We start from the raw sequence: 20,976 nt of genomic DNA, 5'->3' as shown, positions 1-20,976 counted from the left end.
TCAAATGTGTGACTTTGAAAATGTGTGACTAAGCACATATTGATTGGAAAAAAAAAAGGAAAAGAAAAAATTATAATTCTTGTCTTCAAAAAAGAAAAATCTTTTGCCAACTGTCTCAAAAAAAGAGGCCCCATATCACTAGAGGTAATTTGGGGCTGGGAGTTAAGCAATAGCGCAGCGTAGTAAACGTGACTTGATTCAGCATTACTTGTGTTTACGCAAGTCACTCAAATCACCCCATAATAAATATTGTGCTCCTGGAGAAGCTCTGTTCCTCTGATAAATACACAGTGCAGTGTATGCTAAGACAACCAGCTGTCAAGGGAGATGTGCATTTGCTTTTGGTGGAAAGAGCTGCCTAGAGACTTAAGATGTTCCTTCTCCTGGCCTGGGAGCAGGGCCAGATGGGTTTTCGTGACTTAGAGTGGAATTCTGAAAAGTTCAGCTAGTTTTCATTACTGAGTTTGGCTGCTTGTCTAGCCTGTGCCTCCCAGCACATCAAGAGCTCGGCCTTTGCTATGCAACGTTGCAAACAGACTCAGATGCGGGGAAGATCAATCAGCCCCAAAATGTCATATGTTTGGCAACTTTCTGATGTGCGGCTTCCACCTCCCCAGCCTCGGAAGTTAGTGCTAGCCCGATGGTTCTGTTTAGGCTTCTTTTAGGCAGAAATTATGACTGTACAATAAGTTGTGCACACATCTGTTATAGCTCAGGCCTCCTCGGTACATTAAGCCTTGAGTTAATTCTATGCCCTCAGACACTTCTGTGCCTGTTCTCTCTTCAGTGCTTGTGTCCTCTCTCTGCTGTATAGTGACAAGCCTAAGCTAGAGTACACCCCACATCTTCATCCCAAAGAGTAAGCCTCTCATTTTCTGTGGAGCACCTCAGAATTGGACCAGTGTTTTTCTTGCAGGAAAGATGAGAAGTTTGTGATTTTCAATTTACCATTATTTTTCACTAGCAAAGCTGTGAGCAGTGGTCATTTCTGTTTGATGTGGTCGCTGTTCATTTATATTTATTCACAAATATGAAAAACGCCTCAACATAAAGTCTAAGATGTATAGTGACCGGTAGCGAACATCCTGGGCCGTTTTTAGGTAGGACCAGAGAAGGTAAATGAGGACGAGGAAATGTCCTAAAACGTTGCTGAGCCGTCGCAGATGCCAACTCTGCGTTGGGAGCAGTAGAGCCTCTCAGACAGTCTAAACAGAAGCGGTCTGCACCTCTTCTATGAGTTACTGTGGAGCAGGAAGATGAACCTCACAGAGTCACACTGCTTAAAGGAAGAACACATTGCCACAGAGCTCTCTGAGGATCTGATGTGGACCCCAGGCTTTACTCTAGAAAATAAATAGAAACACAAGGTTTAAATATAGTTTTGAGAATAACAGGCTCTCCTGTAGCCAATTGATGTACCTCATTAACATGCAAATTGTGGGGAGGTGAATATGATCAAAGTATATTATATACGTGTATGGAAATGTCACAACAAAACCCATTATATTGCACAATTAATATATGCTAATAAAATATAAAGCGATGTATGAATAAGAACTTGACAAGTTATTTGTTTTATGTGAAAAGTGTCATCTAACGCTGCCCTTCCCCCAGTCCTTGGTCTGCTCCTCTTCTGTGTTCACTTTGATTAATGGGCCTTCTAGTGACCCAGACATTCTTCCTCTTTTGGTTGTTTTCCATCTACACACCTGACCGCTGGTCAGCTTTGTTTCCTTGCTGTCCCATCTTTCCATGGACTCTTTGGCCCCAGCCCTAACTCCATCAAGTCTCCTTGGTGCTGACATTTTTTCCACATTATGTTTCCTAAAGCAGGACTCCATCCCTGTCAGTTTCTCTTCTGTACCCTTTGTGCCTCTTTCCTAAAGATGGCAGGCCAGGGCATGCTGTGTCATGTCCGAGAAGTTTCATTGTCTGTCCTACTTGTAGCCCTCTGGGAACATCAGAACCAGAGGTAGTCAGACCAGTGGTAGGTACTCCGAAGGACGTCCCTTAACTTGAGTGGGATAGGACTACATTGCTTTAAGACTTTTCCCTGGCAAGGTTAGGAGTTTTCAGCAGGAGGGCTCTGAGCTACCTAGTTGCCATGTCACTAGATGTACATGTGTTGTGTGTCAGTCTCCCCCCATGGACTGGTCTTGTGGATGTGCACAGTGACATCCTAGTGCTGCCCTGACATATAAGTTATTCAGACTTTCCGCTCCGTTTCCTGTGCCTCTGGATTAAACCCTCATTGACCATCACTGTCCTCTCGTTGGACTGGGGATGGGTTTTAGCATTTTCAGATTACTTGCTATTCTAGACAGGGTGGTTCTTTGAAATACAAGCCTGACCTCTTCTCTCTCAGGTCACAGCAGAGCTCATTAAGTGTCTTCTTATGCAATCGCTCCTCAGCATGTCCAGCTCCGCCCCATTTATATCCAGGCCATCACCAGATATGCGCACACTTTCTTCATACTGTCCTCGTCTGGACTCCCCCAAGCATGAGTTGCTCCTGTCTTGTCGTTTCAATGACTCATCCCCTTTAATCTTTTGTGTCAAATACATGCTAGGAGTAGAAAGCAACGTATAAAATGAGTGACTTAAATTATGAAGCAGGTGTCCTCAGCACTGTGCGCAGTTTTCCAGCCCTTTCCAAGTGTAAGGTAGAAGGAGAGAGCTTGACTACAAAGAGGCAGAGCCTTGCAGGGTGACAGAACCGCTCTCTCACAGTGTGGTAGACACACAGTTCTCCACAGGGTGACAGAACCGCTCTCTCACAGTGTGGTAGACACACAGTTCTCCGCAGGGTGACAGAACCGCTCTCTCACAGTGTGGTAGACACACAGTTCTCTACAGGGTGACAGAACCGCTCTCTCACAGTGTGGTAGACACACAGTTCTCCACAGGGTGACAGAACCGCTCTCTCACAGTGTGGTAGACACACAGTTCTCTAATTTTTAAAACCCACAGAATTATACACTACAAAGAGTACACTGTGTTAATGGTGAAAGAGAATTTTTAAAATGTTTCACAGACATCTAGAAGCAAAAGAACTATTTTAATATTTTATATTATGTTATGAATTTATAATTTTTTCTTTTTCTTTCTTTTTTTTCGGTTAGGGTGTCACCATATAACTCAGACTGATCTTGATTTCTCAGCCCTTTTAGCTGTCTCTGAAGTGCTGAAATTACAGCAGCCATAAACCATTATGTTTAGTGCTCATATTTAAAAACATTTTATTAATCATAATGATGTGAAATACACATACTACATTTTTGTACAAAGATATATAATATAAATATATGAAAATATAAATATTTGTATATATGTGTTGTGAATTTCATACTGTTGTGATTAATATAATGTTTTTAGAGGTAATAAATATAAATATCCACTGTGTGTATGCTGAGTATATGTGGATGTTCTCATGTATATACATGATATATATGTGTATATATGTGTGTGTGTGTATATATATATATAAAAGCATAAGCTATTTAAGTGAGTATGTATAAATGTATTCACATACTATCTTAGCTTATATTGCTAGAATAAAATATAAATGAATAAGGTGTCTTAGATAATAGAAATTTATTTTCTCATGGTCATTGTGGCTAGAATGTCTAAGATCAGAATCCCAACTCTTGGTATTTGGTATTAATGTATCAAAATTTGGGGTTTAAAAACTAAATGTATAGCACATGCCTGTAATACTTAGCATTCAGACTGACATAAGAGGATCATGAATTTGAACCCAGCCTGGACTGCAGTGAGGAATTGCAATAAGAAAGGAAGAAGGAAAGATTTGGCGTCTGGCTATGGCTCCTCCTCTTAACTGCCAAAAGACCACCTACTAGCTAAGTCCTCACATGGCAGAGAGAAGTGCTAGCATGTCTTCATTTTCTTATAAAGACACTCAACCTATTACAGGACTCTCATGACCTTACCTAAACTGTTTACCTTCCAAAGTATCCAGTCTCCTGATATACTATGCCACTGGGGTAAGGGCTTCACCATATAGATTTTAGGTGACAAGAGGCTGGAAGGAGAGACCCTGGTTTGGTTCCCAATACCCACATGATATCTTTTCAAAACCCTCCATGACGCCAACTCCAGGGTTTTAACATCCACTTCTGACTTCTGCAGGCACCAGGCATGAACATCACCCATAGATGTAGACTAAACACTCTTATATATAAAATAAATATTCCTGAAATGTTTAAATTCTAGGTGACAGAAGCTGCAAAGATGGGTCAGTGGTTAAGAGTACTGGCTACTCTTCCAGTGGACCCAGATTCAATTCTCAGCTGCTCATAATTGTCTGGACCTCCAGTTCCAGGGATCTGACATCTTCATACAGACATATCCAGACAAAACACCAATGCACAGAGATAGATAGATAGATAGATAGATAGATAGATAGATAGATAGATAGATAGATAGAGATAGATGATAGAGTGATAGATGATATATAAATAGATGGATAGGTGATAGATAGATGAGATAGATGATAGATAGATGAAATAGATAAATGGATAGATAGATAGACAGACAGACAGATAGACAAGTAAATGAATGGATGAATCTTACCAAACAAAACAAGAAAACCCACAGAACAACTAATGTGATCCCATAAGAACTCACAGAAACTGAACTGCCAACCAGAGTGCCTGCATGGGACTGACTTAGACCCTCTGCACAGGTTTGGTCTTCTTGTAGGACTCCTGCCAGTGGGAGCAGGGGCAGTCTCTGACTAAATTGCCAGCCTTTGGGACCCTTTCCTGAAGGTAACCTACTAGCCTTTCTAGTCTTACTACAACTTGATATGCTAGGGCTGGTTGATATCCATTGAGGTCAGCTCTTTTCTAAAGAGAAACAGAGGAGGAGGTGATGTGGGTCGGGAGAAGAGCCTGAGAGGAAGAAGAAACTGCAGTCAGGATATAAAATAAATAAAGTTAAAAATATAAATTTTTTAAAACCTAAAATATTTAAATTTTCAATGATAATATGTTAGTCTACTATGTGTTACATGTGTTTAGTGTTCACATTTGGTCAATCGTTACATAGCACTCAGCATGCAGCACAATAGTAAAGGCTCTTCTGTCACTTCCTAGGCCCACATAGTGTTATGAAATAACCAGGCTTGGAACATAATGAGTGGTCATTTCTCCAAGAATCCTTTATTCAAATGGATTGCTCTTTGCTTAAGTAAACGAACATTTTAACTTCCTTCCAACTAGCTAACATAATTGCCATGCTAGGAAGTTCTTTTGCCTGTTGCTTTGTCTCATAGTGGGAGGACAGATTGATGGGGAGGTCTGTCACTCTTACACCCTCTCACTCTCCATAAACACCTAATAGAGCTCCTGGGAAGAAGAGCTTAAGGGGGCAGGGCCTCCACCTGGGCGTTGTGTTTCGCCTCTGACTTCCATGAAGCTGTATGGTTCCCATCTCTCCTTTCCTGGCACTTGGCCCTCAGAGGCATCAGTATTTTCTCTCTCCAGTGTGTTCCTATGTTCACAGTGAAGGAGAAAGTGTCATCTACTTAGTTTTTAGAATAGAATGTGGGTGCAGACATAGAAACATATGTCAGCTGGGTTTAAAGTTGCTTGTCTTATCCCTAAAAAGTACATTGAGTGTATCAGCCTCAGCGTGTTTTCACAGGGTGATTATTTAGTGCCCAGGTAAGGCCCTGGTTCCTGATTACAGTGTCCAGTAAGTGGGTAATGACTAAGGCTCCTACTGTGTGAAAGTCTATAAAGTGGAGCACCTGTTTGAGAGAAAAGGTAGCATCATTGCTGTCAGATCTACTGTGTGGGTTTTATTAGAGAGCATATAATTTGATCCAGGTATGTCTGATTTTGACTCCCATAATAAAGGGCTAATGATTATATTGGAGTTTTCTGCCCTTATTAAAATTCAGACACACTGTCTTTTACCAGCAGCACCAATGACTTAGTGAATGGAAGCCCTTTGATTTAAAATAAGACATGTGATAAGCCAACGCATAGTGGACAGGACCCTAAGAGGGAGCAAATGGCTCTGTCTGTGAACATTATCTTTTACAGACTTTTCAACAAAATAGAGGACATCCTTAGAAAGGCTTCCGATCTGCTTTGCCGGTTAACACTGACCCACACTGTTAACTTGGAAATAGATTTAGCAATGGAAATTTATTTCCCCATCAGTCTCTTTCCCCATATGCAAAGAATTATCCCACCTGCTTTTAATCCCTCCCTCTCTCCCCCACCCCCGTAAAAAGCCTGATATAAGACTGGGTTGTTTGTTGCCAAGTTTTCGTCCCAGAGCAGACACAACCATGTTTCTCTGAGGAAGGATTTGTGACCACACTCTGACAGCTCTTCCACACTTTCATTTCTTCTGACCAAGAAACTTTCCCTAACTTTAATTTTGTGAGAATTTAGCACAATTATTTAATACCTTTTAAAACTAAAGAATGGCACTTTGAACTTTATTATATATTGTATATTTCCTCTCAAAACCAAACATTAAGTTTTAGATTTTTCTGTTAATAGACTTAAGAAAACCTCTTAGAATATTTATATGCAGATATTAGATGTTTTGGTGACCAGCCTTCATTGTTTTCATTCTGTTAGGGTTATTTACAGAAACTATTAATTTAACTTTTGCCAATGCTTTTTAAAATTTTTATGTATATGCATGAATGTGGGCATGTATGCACATGTATGTGCCACAGCACAGCTGGTGAAATCAGAGGAAAGCTCACAAGACTCAGTTCTGTCCTTCCACCATGTAGGCCTTGGGGATCAAACACAGATTGTCAGGTTTGGTGGAAAGTGTCTTTACCCACTGGATCTCACCACCCTCTGACTTCTTTTGTAAAAGAAGAAATCAGTTTGTAAGGAGCATGGGTGCTAAAGACAACTATTTCAGCCTGGTATAAATGAGTAAAGGCTGCTGCCCCTACTGCAATCCACAGTAATTCAAAATTAAAGAATGCCTGGTTATCCTGTATCCAACGCACCCTAGCTCCAGGCCTCAGTACTCAGCGGTGCCTGTCTGTCTACCCACTTCTGCCCTTCTTTTCCAGGAGGGAAGCCACAGCGCATTAGGTGCTGTCATTCGAAAGCATGTTTCTTGGTTTTAGTTGTCATCTTTTTGTTACTTTTCGTTACTGCAAATGAAAGTCAATTTCCCAAGTCAGGTCTCTGTTTTCTCACAGATGTAGCTAAGCAGAGAGCAGGGGTTTTTTTTGTTTGTTTGTTTGTTTTGTTTTTTTGCATGTTTACATTTTAAAGCTCCCTTTGATAGCTTTATCAGAAGTGTTCCCCAGCAACTTGTTTTGAAAGATTTTGTTTTGAAGATCAATAGCCACAGAGCCCAATTTACCCTTACCCACAGTCTCAGGAAATAAATGTGGATCCTTTACTCACTGCAGCCTTAGAGCTCCATTCTATCTTGCAGAGTTATTGGTGCTGGAAGTGTAGCTCTGTGCTGAGAGTGCCTTCTAACATATCAGAAATGGAAGCTGTTTTCACTTTGACAAATCATATTTAGAACTTTCTTTATTTCATGTTTGCATTTAAGGTGGTTAAAATATCATTTAGGTTTTTTTCTTCTCCCCTTGAATTATTAAGTTTTTAAAGGAATACAAGCAAAAAGAGAGATGTTAAAATTTTAACCTAGTCCCATTGGCAAGTTTTCTTGGCAGTACATTGCATTTCTCAACATGGATGCTGTGCTCACTTTGGTTTGTGTTTCTGTATTATGTAGTGCAGGACATCTCACATCAGTGGCCTTGTTTGCTGAATGTCCAGAACATTTTACCATGTCCCATCAAGGGCTCCTGTCACCTCACTTGAGAAAAACATTGAGTTCAGTGGGAAACTGGCTGCCTCATTAGGTTGTTTGAGAAGCTTATTTCTATTTACAGAAGAGATTTCTAGGGGACCCTACTCTGGTTGACTGGCCCATTTCTTTCAGACTGAGGTTTTTCACCTTGGAGGCTTGTGTATGGAATCTATACCATGAGCTTATGTTGGCAGCTCCAGATTTGCCTTTCTCTTTCCCAGTCTCCTGTCTAACATGGTCGCCCTTGTCCCATACTCCCCAGTGGTATCTGTTTACCAAGCCTGTTTTTAAGCTCACTAATTTTTTCAAGTGTATAAAAGCCCCTTTACTAGTAAGGTAAATTCCAAATTGTATGTGTAGGCTCCTTATTTGGACTCTGGAACATGTTTTGCCATGGAAACCATTTAGTACATAGTTAGGTTACCAAGGAAACCGGATGTTCTGAAGGACTCCATCAAGCCCATAGTGCCTGCTTGATTACCTTTTGCAAGACAAAATCCAGTCCTTTTTCTTTCTCCTTGGTGGCTACTAGTCAGACAGCACATCTTGTTAGAAGATGAGACAGCTATGATCCAGCTGTAGCAGAATAGAGCCACTATTCACACAGCACAACTCTGTTTAACAGGAGACCTCCAAAGCAGGGTCAGATCCTTCTTCTCTCAAGCAGAAAGACAGGACAATCAATAGCCAAACTGTCCCTCACTGCTGGGTTATTACAGGAGCAGCGCAGAGCTACTCTCTTTCCCTTATGGGTTTGGTACTCACCCACATCTCAAAGTCAGGGGAACTGGTGCTGGGTAAGTGTAGGGCAGATGATGTGGCCTCCATTTATGCTTTGTTTTCCAAGGTTCTTTTCAGTAGGTGATTGTCTCTCTACAGTCTCTGCACCTCATGTCACCCAGGGGTTAGTAGCAAGGCATTTTCCTGGTACTGAACATGTCACTATCTTAGGAAAGAGGACTCTTAGGAATCTGAGGCTTACTCCTTGCATAGCCAGCAAGACAAAGACTAGAGATGGCCACACCATGATTATGGTGATGCTATTGGTTTTGTTTGAGATGAAGCTTCTGGGGTGTTTGCTGTGCGTGCTTATTTCCAGAGCCTGCTTGCTCCTGTGGCATATAGTTGATATGCTGAGCACCAGCTGCATGGTTCTCAGCTCTCGTATTTATCCTTGGATCACTCACTTAACGTCTTCAGTAAGAGTCATAGTTTCCCTCCTCCTGTCTTATCACCCCAGGACTTCCTTATTTCAGCCTGTTATTTCCTCTCTTTGTATGCAGCTTAGTGGCAGTTTTGCTTTACCTTTGTGTGGTACTCGTATTTTGTTTACAGAGTGCCTGCTCAGTTATTATCTTTGCAAGCTGGGTAATGTAGGCTTTGGCATCCTTGTCCCACAGAGTAAAAATTAATGTGCAGGTATTCTTGAAGGGTTTGCCTACTCTCTCACTGCTTTCCCCAAAGACCTGGAGTGAGAACACGGGGCTTCTCAAGTCAGACTTCTCCTGGTTTCTCCATGCCCTATCCCACATACAAGAACATTACTGTTTCCCTTAGTTCTATTATTTCTTGTTGGGTGTTGTTGGCTCTTCTTATAATCTAAATTCAATGATAAATTCATCTAGAAGAGTCTGAGCCTTTCTTCTCTGGCTGTTTCTGTCAGGGTTCCGGACATAATGGCATCTCTCCTCAGCAAATTGGCACCTCACTACAAGCCCCCGCTGTAGCCCATTTATTAGTGAATTAGTACCTTTACATATTTTATGAAGTGAATGAATGCCTTCAGGTATTTATCCTGGTGGTTAATAATCATATTTTGTTTTATATAGTATCTTTTCATCCAAAGCCCCTATTACCTGCCATTATAGATGGCAGGCTCATTATTTGTCTACAGTGTTAACAGTAGAAGAGGGGCAAAGTGAACAGATTTCTTTGAGGACATCATGTAAACCAGACAGTGTCCTAGATGTTTTGCATATGTGGTCTCATTTCCTCCTTTCGAAGACCCATCTGAAGTAGGTGACGTTCTATACGAGTGAAGAGGCTATGGTTCAGACAGGTTGAGTAAATTACGGTGAGAGTGAACATCAAGGGGATATTGGACTCTAGCCTGCCCTGATTCTAAGGTTCACATTCTGTGACTGTCCTTTTCAGGACTCCCAGTAACCAAGCAATGGCCTGGCTTTGAGCACATGGTGATGAAGTGGAGACATTGTCATTTCTTTGTCCCTGCAGCATCCAGGACTGAGCCCACTCCTTTCTCTTTCAAGATCATTTTCTGATTAACAGAGCTTGTGTACCTGTTCCACACTCACATTTCTCCACAGTTCTTTGATTGTGAGCTGTAACTAATTACTAATACCGAGAAAGAACATGAAAACAAGTGTCATTTACAGAAAGATAGCTAGAAACAGGGTTTGGTCCTTTCATGACAGACTACAATGTTTGCATCAGTTGCCTAATCAGCCTCTGGACTTTTCTCCCAAAAAGAAAATGGAGCTGAAACCATCTCTTAGCATGGAAAGTGGCCAGGTTCTTGGGACACAGGCCTCACCCATTTTTGGTAGCTGGGGTTCCCACATGGGTTTTACCATTTTTGTTGTGAGCACTGAACCCTCTCTGGAGAATAGAGAGGTCCACATGGTGTAGTGACCAGGCTATACAACACTACAAAGAATTCACTCTGGTGGTACGTTCTCCCGACACATGGCTGCTCTAGCAGTTCATACACAGCGCCCTTTCCCTGCTCAGAAGACCAACTTGAAGCTTAGTAACTAGTTCAGTTAAACAGTTTAAGGGTAAGAGCCCTGTATCCTGAAGGACTTTGACCGTAGACCTGGCTGCCCTGAAACTGGCACTCTGGGACTGATAGGGCTTAGGGACCACTTTTGCCACATTTAAAGCACTTCTTTGGTGGAGCAGCTCATTTCAGTCCAGCAGCCTCAGCATTACCTTTGATCAGCTTTTCAATAACTTCCCACCAACCCTTGTAGGAGTGGAAGACTTCCCTCAAATTCAAGGACTTCTTCCCCTCCCCTGAGTTCTTAGCTGGTTTTGGTTTGGGCATGTGGAGGGAAAGTTATAGGAGGTGCCAGGGTGAGCGACTGAAGATACAGAAAGAATGGGAGCCTTCCAAGGACTGGAGTGAGCCGGGGATGCTGGAGTTGCTCCCTACTTTGGACTCACGCCCTTAACACCAACAGCAGTGTTGGTGTCAGACTCTGTGTACTGGTGTGATACCAGAATAGCCAAACCACTGTCGCCATCACTGCAGGTTGCCCTTGCAGAATTAGGAAAGGGCTGTGTCCATGAAGGGATGTGACCTGAGCAGTTTTGGAGGATGGTCACCAGCTGCCAGGCAGGCATCCAGTGACTGACAAATTCTCTTCTTTGACTGCTGTCTACACCAGGCTTTGGCATAAAGTTTTACAGTAACTTCTCTGTGCTAGTCCCTGCCAGCTCAGTCTTTAATTTAGTTGGGGGCTGGGAGTGGGTGGGTAGTTGAGTGTACACAGCCGTCCTATCTTCATGAGTCTCATCTCCTATCCCTGTTTGTCTTCATAGTAAAGCCTTTCAGCAGTCACTTGAGCAGTTGTGTGTTATTCTTAGTGGGTAACACTTTGATACATTAACACCTGGCAGCATTTCACTTGAAGTTGTGGAGGGTTTTTTTTTTTTTCTGTGACTTTAGCATTTAAGAAGCAAAGCTGGTTCAGATTTTGGATCCCACTTCTTGGATGCTCCTCTTCACAGAGGCCTATTTACAAAATGCTCCCCAACACTCATATGGTTTTATTGAGCATTCTCTTGGTTCATTGTTTGTCGTGCCTGTTTTCTGAGATGCTAGTTCTTGTATCTGAAAATGGAGTCAGCACCTGTGCTGGTTAACAAGACCTCTTCTGCTTTATTCTGTTCACACACATACAGACCTCTCAGCATAGCACTTCTGAAACAGCTTCTTCCAGCCAGCTTGATTTTGGTCGACTTTGGAATTGGTTTTTCCAAACTATAGCCTCTCAGGTGCTATTTAATCGAGTCTATGGTTAAAGCTCATTAATATATCCCATCTGGTGCGCCTGTCTTTGAGACCTCTTCAACACATTGAACATGTTGAATCAGAGCCTTGGGAACTCCTTAATAGTGTAGATTCTTTGAACCCATTCAGACCTACCCAATTAGAATTAGGGCGGGGAAACTCAGATATTTTCACAAACTTCATAGGGAGTTGAACATTCCCTAAACTTTGGGAAGTCATGGTTTAAAGTCTGCTCATTACTAATTTATTTTGAAGTTATTACCTAATTTTCCCCAGGATACATATGATGGTCTTTCTGCAACTTTGCCCTTGACTTGAATCCTGTGAATTATTCTCCTAGAAAGGAGTCAGTCCATTCTTCCCTGAGATTCAGCAGTCCCAGAAAAAGCCAGACTCCAGCATCATCACCAGATCCCAAGTCACTAGACCCCTTATGACTGTTGGGTGTGGCTCTCCACAGATATGCAGGGGCAGTAGACCTACACGTGACACTTGGAAATCACCTTCCTAGGTCACAGATGACTACTTAGTATATTAGACACCAGAATATAGCCAGTCTGAGCTCTGGAGCCTTATAATAATAGTAATTAAGATAATGATACTTTGTACCTCTCAAGTGTCTTTAAACTGAGGCCTTAAAGTACCATATTAAACAAAGTATGCAACACTTTGGCAAGAGAGGTCAACACTAAGTTCCTCACTTTTCTAGATTTAAAGCTAGAGAAGACTGCGAAAGCTTAGTTTACATACTTCTTTTTGGATAATGACACAGTTAACTTGGAAAAGGAAAAAAAAGCAAAATACGCATTTGTGATTTCGGTCAGGGAGCAGGGTGATAGGTTTGCAGAGTCCACCTTGAGTGCATACAGCCATTTTTTATTGCTCTAATTAATGCTTTTAATAACAAGAGGTTTTCAGCTGGAAAGCACCGGAATTTTTTTGCTAACATTTCTTTATATTAAGCCTCATATTCCTTCTGGCTCCTTCATTTACTTTCCTTCTTTTAGCCTCCTTTACCAATTTGTAAATTATTCTAGATCAGCAGTTTTCAACCTGTGGATAACAACCCTTTCAAAGGGACCACGGGAAATTTTCGTAATAGTAGCAAAATTACATTTATGAAGTAGCAACGAAACTAATTTTATGGTTGGGGATCACCACAATGCGATGAACTGTATTAAAGGGTTGCAGCATTAGGGCGGTTGAGAACTACTACCCTAGATTGAATGTTCTAAATAGCAGCTGCAGACTTCTCAAGGACCCTTTATTTCACAAGGAAAGCCTTGGGAGGATTAATGTTTATATAAAGATTTAAGTAAAGATGGCCCAGGAAGTGTGAGTGTGAGGTCTCTGTTCTGTGTGGTTGTGCCCTATCTCAGCGCTGCATATTGAATGACGAGACAGAGTTGATACTCACAGAAGCCTCTGCAAACCACCTCGGGTTCACCAGTTTGTCTTTTTCCTCTTATATTCCATTTTGAGGTGTTGACTTTGGACCCTCTGGTGTTTCCTTGTTATTCCTGTGAGTGTTCTGACATTGCCTTCTCAGTAGTCTTCCCATCACTTCCCCTACAAGCTAGTAGTATTGAAACTAGAATGGTTATAGAGTCCAGAAAAATACAATTGAGTACATTTTAAAAAATCTTGAAGGTCAACATCTTCAAGTACCAAAAAAATCAAAACCAGAACTCACTTAAGTTAAAGTATAAGGAAAAAGGAGCCAGTGAGACACTTGCTGGATCCATTGCTGACGAGCCTGAGGACCCGAGTCTGCAGAGTTGCAGAGATGGGAGGAAGGAGGACACCTACTTTGCCAAGTTGTCCCTGATACACACACGTTCTCTGTGACAAACATGTGTGCAACCCCCCCATCTCTCTCATACACACATAAATACTAAATAAAGATAAAGAGTTTTTTTGTTTTTGTTTTTGTTTTAAAGGAAAAAGAAGGTCTTTGAATCCTTTGGGGCATTTGGCTTGCCATTTGTGTCCCAATGCTGTCAGCTCAACAGAAACAGTGTAGGCTCCCTTTGCTCACCTGCCAGGGTATGCGGAAATAGCATAGCTCTTGAGTGGCACAGAGGATCCTGTACTTACAGATAAAAATGAAGCAGCAGGTTAGGAATGTGAAAGGAAGTAGACATGGGGGCAAGTGCCTATGAACCCACAGTGCTTTGGGGGTAGAGGCAGGAGGATCAAAACTTCACATCCATGCAGAGCAGTATAGTGAGTTTGAGGCCAGCAGGGCTACTTAAGACCTACTTACAGTAGCAGCCACCTTTTTCAGAGAAAAGGACAGTATATTTATTCTTTTTTTTAAATAAGTAGTTGATGGAGCAGCCGTCTCCCGTGGAGCACTTGTACTGCAGTGTAAAACATGGTAAATGTGGGGTTGGGGATTTAGCTCAGTGGTAGAGCGCGTGCCTAGCATGTGCAAGGCCCTGGGTTCGGTCCCCAGCCCCCCCCCCCAAAAAAAAAAACCCAACATGGTAAATGTGACAGATGTGCATTATTTGTGCTTCCCCTTTATACTCCGATGGCCAAGCTAAACGCCCTGGGGGACAATAAATAGAAATGTGCCTTGTGTTAACAATTCATCCTAGCGCTCTTCACTGGGAAAATATAAACAAATATTAGTGTACTCAGGGACAGCTTCTAGAAACACAGGGATGTAGAGAAAAAGAAAAGAGAAAAGAGGGAAGGAGGAAGGGAAGGAAACAAAATGGCCCACATTTCATCCTTTCCTGTTCAGAAGAAAATGAGTGTAGGGACAGGAAGTTCCCGACACAACCACCAGGTGGGGCTGTCAGCCACAGGCAGCTCAGTTGCTGTTTCAGAGAGCTTCCTGTTCTGTCATGGACCAAAGACCAAAGATGGAATGAGTTGTTTTATATGGTGGTTATTCACCATATAATGAGAAGTGCTTGTATTTTAGGCAAAATATCTCTCTGTCATAGTAGGCTGCTTTCCTATGCTAGTTATCACTCTTCTAAGAAGGAGATAAAAATCATTTGTTTATCAAACAATACTAGCTATTAATGATACTTCATATTTCTCCTCCAGTATTCATTCAAATGTCACCTCCTCTTTAAGGCATTTCTTATATATCTCATATCTATCTATCCACCAAGTAAAGACTTTAAAATGTCCCTTTTGTGTTCCTCCTATGTGGTCTGTCTGCCCAAATAACAGCTGATACCTTATTAATTTTAAGTTCTTTTTCTGTGTATGTCTCCCCACCATTGACTGGGGGAGTTGATAGGGAGGTTCTGGAGACCATCCCATGTTCACCATCCCATGTCTCTACCAACGCCTAACTACAAAGCCTGGCCCGGGGTTAGTCACAAATATTTGAGAATTAGAGTTTACCGTAGACTAAAGAATAAAGAATACTATTAATGGTTCCCATGCAGTCTTCCCATGGACTATAAATAATGATAGCAGTTTTCCAACAAAATAATTAATTTCAGAACCTTTTGGAAAGGGCTATTTACCTTAATGAGAAAAGGCTACAGTATTTATTGCAAGGTCCATATAAGGTCTCTCTTACTACAGCTCTGTTCTTAGGGCAGGAGATATATGGGATTTTGTATGTGAAGTTTTAATTTTGTGATTTATTTGAAATACAATTTTATTGTCTGAGTTGGAAAAAAATTAGACCTTTTTATCTTAAACGACTTTTAAGTACTCTAGGGACATCTTTGCTGCTATGTCAGACTGGAACTTCACGGAGAAGTGTGACTCATTCCATTCAATTCCATTGATAGGAATCCCCTTTACAGCCCACTTTATTTGAGTTCAGTCAGTCTCTCCCCGTCCCTCTCTTCTTCTCTTCCTCCCTCCTTCCCTCCTTCCTTGTTTTTAGAGACAGTGTTTGTCTGGGTAGCCCAGGCTGCCCTGGAACTTGTTCTGTAGACTAGGCTGACCCATAACTCATAGAGATCCACCTGCCTCTGTGCCCTGGCTGCTGGGATTAAAGGTGTGTGCCACTACCACTTGGCTTTTAAATTGGTTCTCAAGAGGAACAAGTGTGTTGCTCTACAATTTTTAGATTTCTGTGAGAATAAAAAATAACATTTACTTGAAGAAAACTCTTAAGTCATTTTTTTTTTATAAAACAGTATTTCACTGTGTGTGGAAATTTTTGGTCTTTCTAATCTTGACTGGAAAAGTTTCTTCTCGACAATTTAGAAGAGTGAGAAGCAGTGCTTCACCATCTTCAGCAAACATTTATCAAGCACCTCCCTGGGAAGGTCATATTGTCAGTCGCATGGAAAAACCCATATATCCAAAGGTGAGATTTCTGCCTCACCCTGGAAAAGAGCCTTGATCCCTGGATCAAGGGGAAGGCATGTGAGTTTCTAGAGACCCTAGTCTTAAAATGCAGCCATCTATTTTGTTTTATGCTGTCCTGGAAAACTTGGTTTATTTCTAACCTATCACATATAAAGCTGTAGACGAAAGGCCATGGATAGATGTACTTTGTAGTAGTGAAAGCTGACACATTTGCATAAGTCAGAAGTCAAATACATTAGCTGAGATTCCCCATCATGGCCCCTTGTCATGAATGCACCCAGAGTCAAATTCATTCTTTTTGTTCAACAAACCATTTAAGGACATGAGCTATGAAGTCAGAAAGGCCTGGGTTCTAATCTCAGATATGTCACGTATGGATGAGATACTCAAGAATAGTGTGTCCAGCCATTCCAGTTGTTTTTCTCTGTCAGAAATGTCAAGCCAGAAGGATGGCTGTCACAACTATAGCACCTATCAGTTGACCTGAAGAACATTTGAAATCTCAGTAGGTAAAGAACAAAAAGTAAGATTGTTCTGCTTCCCAAACAGGAAATAAAACAATAGATGGACCTAGAATGGTGCCTGACCTCACCTAAGGATCCAACATTTTGAAATAAAAACAACAAAATGCCTACTTCAGGATGAATTTGTAAAGGTACAGAATCAGGGCCAAGTGAAGAGACTTGTCACCCAGGGAGAGAACACAAACCAAGCCAGAAAGTGAAGGGCTGCAGTGCACACTGTTCTTCCCAGCCTGGCTGGCACTCTGTGTCTCATGCTGGCCCTAACAGGTTGTTTCGGTTCTGGATCTCTGTTCTTTCGTCACTGTTGCTAGGAGCGCTCCTCCCAGTGGACTGGCAGCGTTGCACACTTAGATTTGTATTTTCTGTTTCTTGGAACAGTCTGCTCTTTCTCTTTCTTACTGAGAAGTTGTGCTTGGGCGATTTGCTTGCTTGCTTGCTTGCTTGCTTGTTTGTTTGTTTGTTTGTTTGTTTGTTTGTGGGATGACTCTCCCTGGCCTCACTTTATCCTCCTGCCCCAGCCACCTGGGTGCTGGGATTACAGGGATGCAGCACCCACCCAGCTCAGAGGTCACACCCTTTCTCTTGGGATGTTACATAAGATAATGCAGTACGGTTGACACCCCTGCTGCACTCATGGATTCTCCTTGCCAATGCAGGTTTTGCCTACATTATTGTTATTTTTTATTGCAAAATTTACATTTCAGATTTTTTTACATGGGGTTGTGAAAGGATTTTTAAATTACAAAACAATCTATAGTTGGTAGAGTTACAACTTTGTGTTCATTCTCGTTGTGTTTGCCCTTTCTCTCTTGGGTTTATCACTAGCATTGAAATTGTCTGGCAGCCTCAGTCCTGCTTTATTTTGTGCGTGGTGATTTTACTAGTATGGAAAGTATTTCTGTGGGGCTTAAACTATCAACAGAATTGTCTTTTTCACTCAAATGGCTCAGGGAGAAAGTGTTTGGTCTGCGATTGCTACGTTCTGAGGGAATTATTTAGGTCAAGGCCTTTAAGAGCTTGTTTTTTAAAATAAAATACATACATACATACATACATACATACACACACACACACACACACACACACACACACACACACAATCTATTAAACCAACATTCTTAATTTCCTATTTTGTGCCACTTACTCTACTGACCCTCTTCAGAAATTAGAGTAGGCATTACAGAATAAAAACAAAGATGCCCAGGCTCAAGAAGAATAGTGTCCTACAAGAGACAAGCGCAGAAGTCAGCAGCATCATGAGCTGTGTCCTGCAGTTATGACTCCACAGCATAGGAGATGAGCACAGAGAGCTGGAACATCCATCCGCTAGAGGTCCCAAGAAGGACTGAAGAAAGGAAGACTTCTGCACATTTTTGAAGGATGAGTAATTTTTCCCCGATGTATATGACAGTGTAAGCACGCTAGAAGGGACATCATAAGCTCTGGCTATTGCAGCAGGGGTGTCCCTAACATATTCAAGATTCTCTGAATGGAACATCATGAACATTTAACCATGAGTGGTCCTGGCTACAGTTTAAGCACCAGAATTTAGTGATGTTAAAGGTCATCCTTTAGAAGGGTTTGACATCCTCAGGGAAATACATACAATGACTGCACTTCTGAATGTTCTTGGAATGTTCTTTTTTGGCTAGGTCTATGTCAGGCAATGTTTGCACCCTGTGTTTGGGTGTTCGGGTCTCTTAGTCACTCATGCCACTGTCTTGGGGTCTTTGATCATAGTCTGTGGAGAACATTGCCTGTGCACTCAGCCACTGTGTCGGGTTGCAGAGGCTTCCCTCCAGGGAGCCAGCTATCAGGCAGCTCTGTACAGTCACCACGCGTCTTCATCCATGTGGTACAAAGCAACACTGTTGTGCTGTCCTGGACTCTCCTCCATGATTCCGAATCAACGCTAAGCTCATAAGAGATACTGCACATACTCAGTAGCTCTTTGGGGGGCACAAGTACTGGCATTTTGCAAAGTAAATTACACACATTTACCCAGGATGCTGAATTAGGTGGGATGGGAAGAAGTGCATATTGTTTCATTTTACTCCTGTGTCTTTTAAGCATGGGTAGGTAGCACGCAGTAATGAAGCAGAGTGTCAGCAAGTGAGCAAAGTGGGGTGCTTTGATGTGTGTGGTTGTGTGGACTAGAAAGAAATGGTGGGGAAAGTGGAGAACATACAGAGGCATATGGTCTGCATATGAGTTGTCGGTATACAGTACAAGGGAGGATCTACTTTTCATATAAAAAAAGATTTAATATCATTTAGTCAAATTTCTACGGGCTACTACCAAGTTAAACTAAGACGTTCTCTGTGAACTTATTAATATGCAACCATGATGATCCCAAGGTTTTTAGCTGTGCACAGCCAGCTTTCCAACAGATTCCTTCTAGAGGGAGGGCACATAACTGAGAAATTATCTAAGCCAACCAGACATCTTCAGGGAGTTATGGGCGGCAGTGTTCTTTTTAAGTGGCTCATGTGGCATGTGAAGAATGCCTGTGGAGCAGAGTGCACATGCCCAACCGTTTTCCCTTGGAGGGAGGAACACTGCTTGGCGCTTCCTTACTTTCAGTTCCTGGGACCTCGGGACTACTCCATGGTCCCTAGGGTTGCTTGGGCATCAGGGGTCTAGATGCTGGAGACCCAGTGTTCCACTTAGAGCTTGAGCCACTTTCCAGTGCAACAGACGCTAGAGCTTGGAATTGGGAAAATGGGCAAAAACTGGGCCAGGCAGGAATTAGACACAGACCTCAAAGCAATTCCACTTTATTTTTTCTATTATCAGAGACTTTGGTTTAGCCCAACCCACCCAATTGTCACAAAAATTCTTCATTTTTTTTCCTCTGGATTGGTCAGAACCTAGACTCCCACCTTTGAAAAAGGGTTAGGCAGAGCTCTGGTGGACCTGTGCATGACCTTGCCCTGAAACTCCTGAGAAGTGCCAAGGTCTGGGCATCCCAGAAAATGGAGCAGGTATAGTAGACGTGCCCTTGCTGGCTTGTCCACTCCTGCTTGTGAGTGCCTTTACAGTAGTTACTTACTGCCACATGGGCACAGTTGCAGCCCACTTAAACATGTGCTCATCAAGAGAAGTCCTAGTTGCATTTTGTAGTTGGGGTGAACTGAAGGATAAGATCTAGATTAGACTTCCAACTTCTTTTTTAAAAGTTATTTTTGTGTGTGTATGTGTGTGTGTGCATATGTCACTGTGAGTGTGTGTGTGTGTGTGGGGGGGGGGATGTATGTGCATGTGGAAAGAACACTGGATTCCCTAGAGCAGGAGTTACAGGCAGTGAGCTGCTGGGTGTGGCTATTGAATACAGTCGAGCATTCATACTCTTGATTATTGTGCCCTCTCTCCAGCCTACATGTGTCCAATTTCAAACATAGTATAATAGATTATATTGCTGCCCAAGCCTCACTTAGTAAAAATTTAAATCTTCTCTACTATATCCACTTCTTGAGCATAGTACTAATTCATAGAATAAAGACAAAGGACCTCAAATGAAGCCCTTTGATTTTGTGGTCAAGCAGCTAAGAGTCATAATTATTGACACGAGAATTCTTTAGAAACTTGTAATGTACTTTGACATTTGTGGTGCTCCCTTAATGGTGGTTAGATCATGGGCAAGAGAGCATTGTGTTTGGTCTCTGACCCTTGTCCTCATACCTGGGTAGTACAGATAAGTAAATCACACTTGAGAGATGCTTTATTTCTGTAGATGGACACCCGGAAGAAACCAGATCTTGAATGAACGATTAAAGCTCAGACTCCACAGTCACACAAATCTGGATTTGGATGCTACCTCAAGTACTTAGCAGCCCAGAGATATCCTGGGCAGGTTCTTTAGTCTTGTTCAACGTCAGCTTCACCACTTAATGTGGCTGTGAAGATAAATTGAACAGCATCCAGTGAATGCTAGCTCTCGCTAGCTTGGGCACCTGGTACCAGACTGCTGGCTCAGTTGTTCAGATGACCTCATTTTAGATTCCCCATCAGTACTAGGTAGCTCCTTCCTTACACGGCTATCACAGTGTCGTCGTTGGAACATTTGATTTTTTTTTAAGCATCTTGACTGAATATGACACTGCATTGGTGACATTTTGATAGCTGTCATTGCATGGTTTAGTTCCAACATCTTTCAGCACATTCAGAAGCATCAACCTTTCCATGTTGGGGCTTCTCCAGCAATAATTATAGCCATGAGTGAAGAAAAGCTATACATGTTCCCCTAAAATATCATTGAGAATTGTGTCATAGGCCTCTGGTGAC

At 42.0% G+C, this 20,976-nt stretch overlaps 1 protein-coding gene across 11 annotated transcripts in view; it reads left to right on the top strand.

Moving 5' to 3' along the window:
- The window catches only part of Babam2 (BRISC and BRCA1 A complex member 2), a 450,578-nt gene that overhangs the window by 289,466 nt on the left and 140,136 nt on the right, over positions 1-20,976 (top strand). The window lies entirely within an intron of this gene.

Source organism: Rattus norvegicus, chromosome 6 (assembly GCF_021556685.1).
Source record: "Rattus norvegicus strain SHRSP/BbbUtx chromosome 6, alternate assembly SHRSP_T2T, whole genome shotgun sequence".
NCBI classification, from domain to species: Eukaryota; Metazoa; Chordata; class Mammalia; order Rodentia; family Muridae; genus Rattus; species Rattus norvegicus.
The sequence above is the reverse complement of the archived record's forward strand: the minus strand, read 5'-3'. Positions and strand labels throughout refer to the sequence as shown.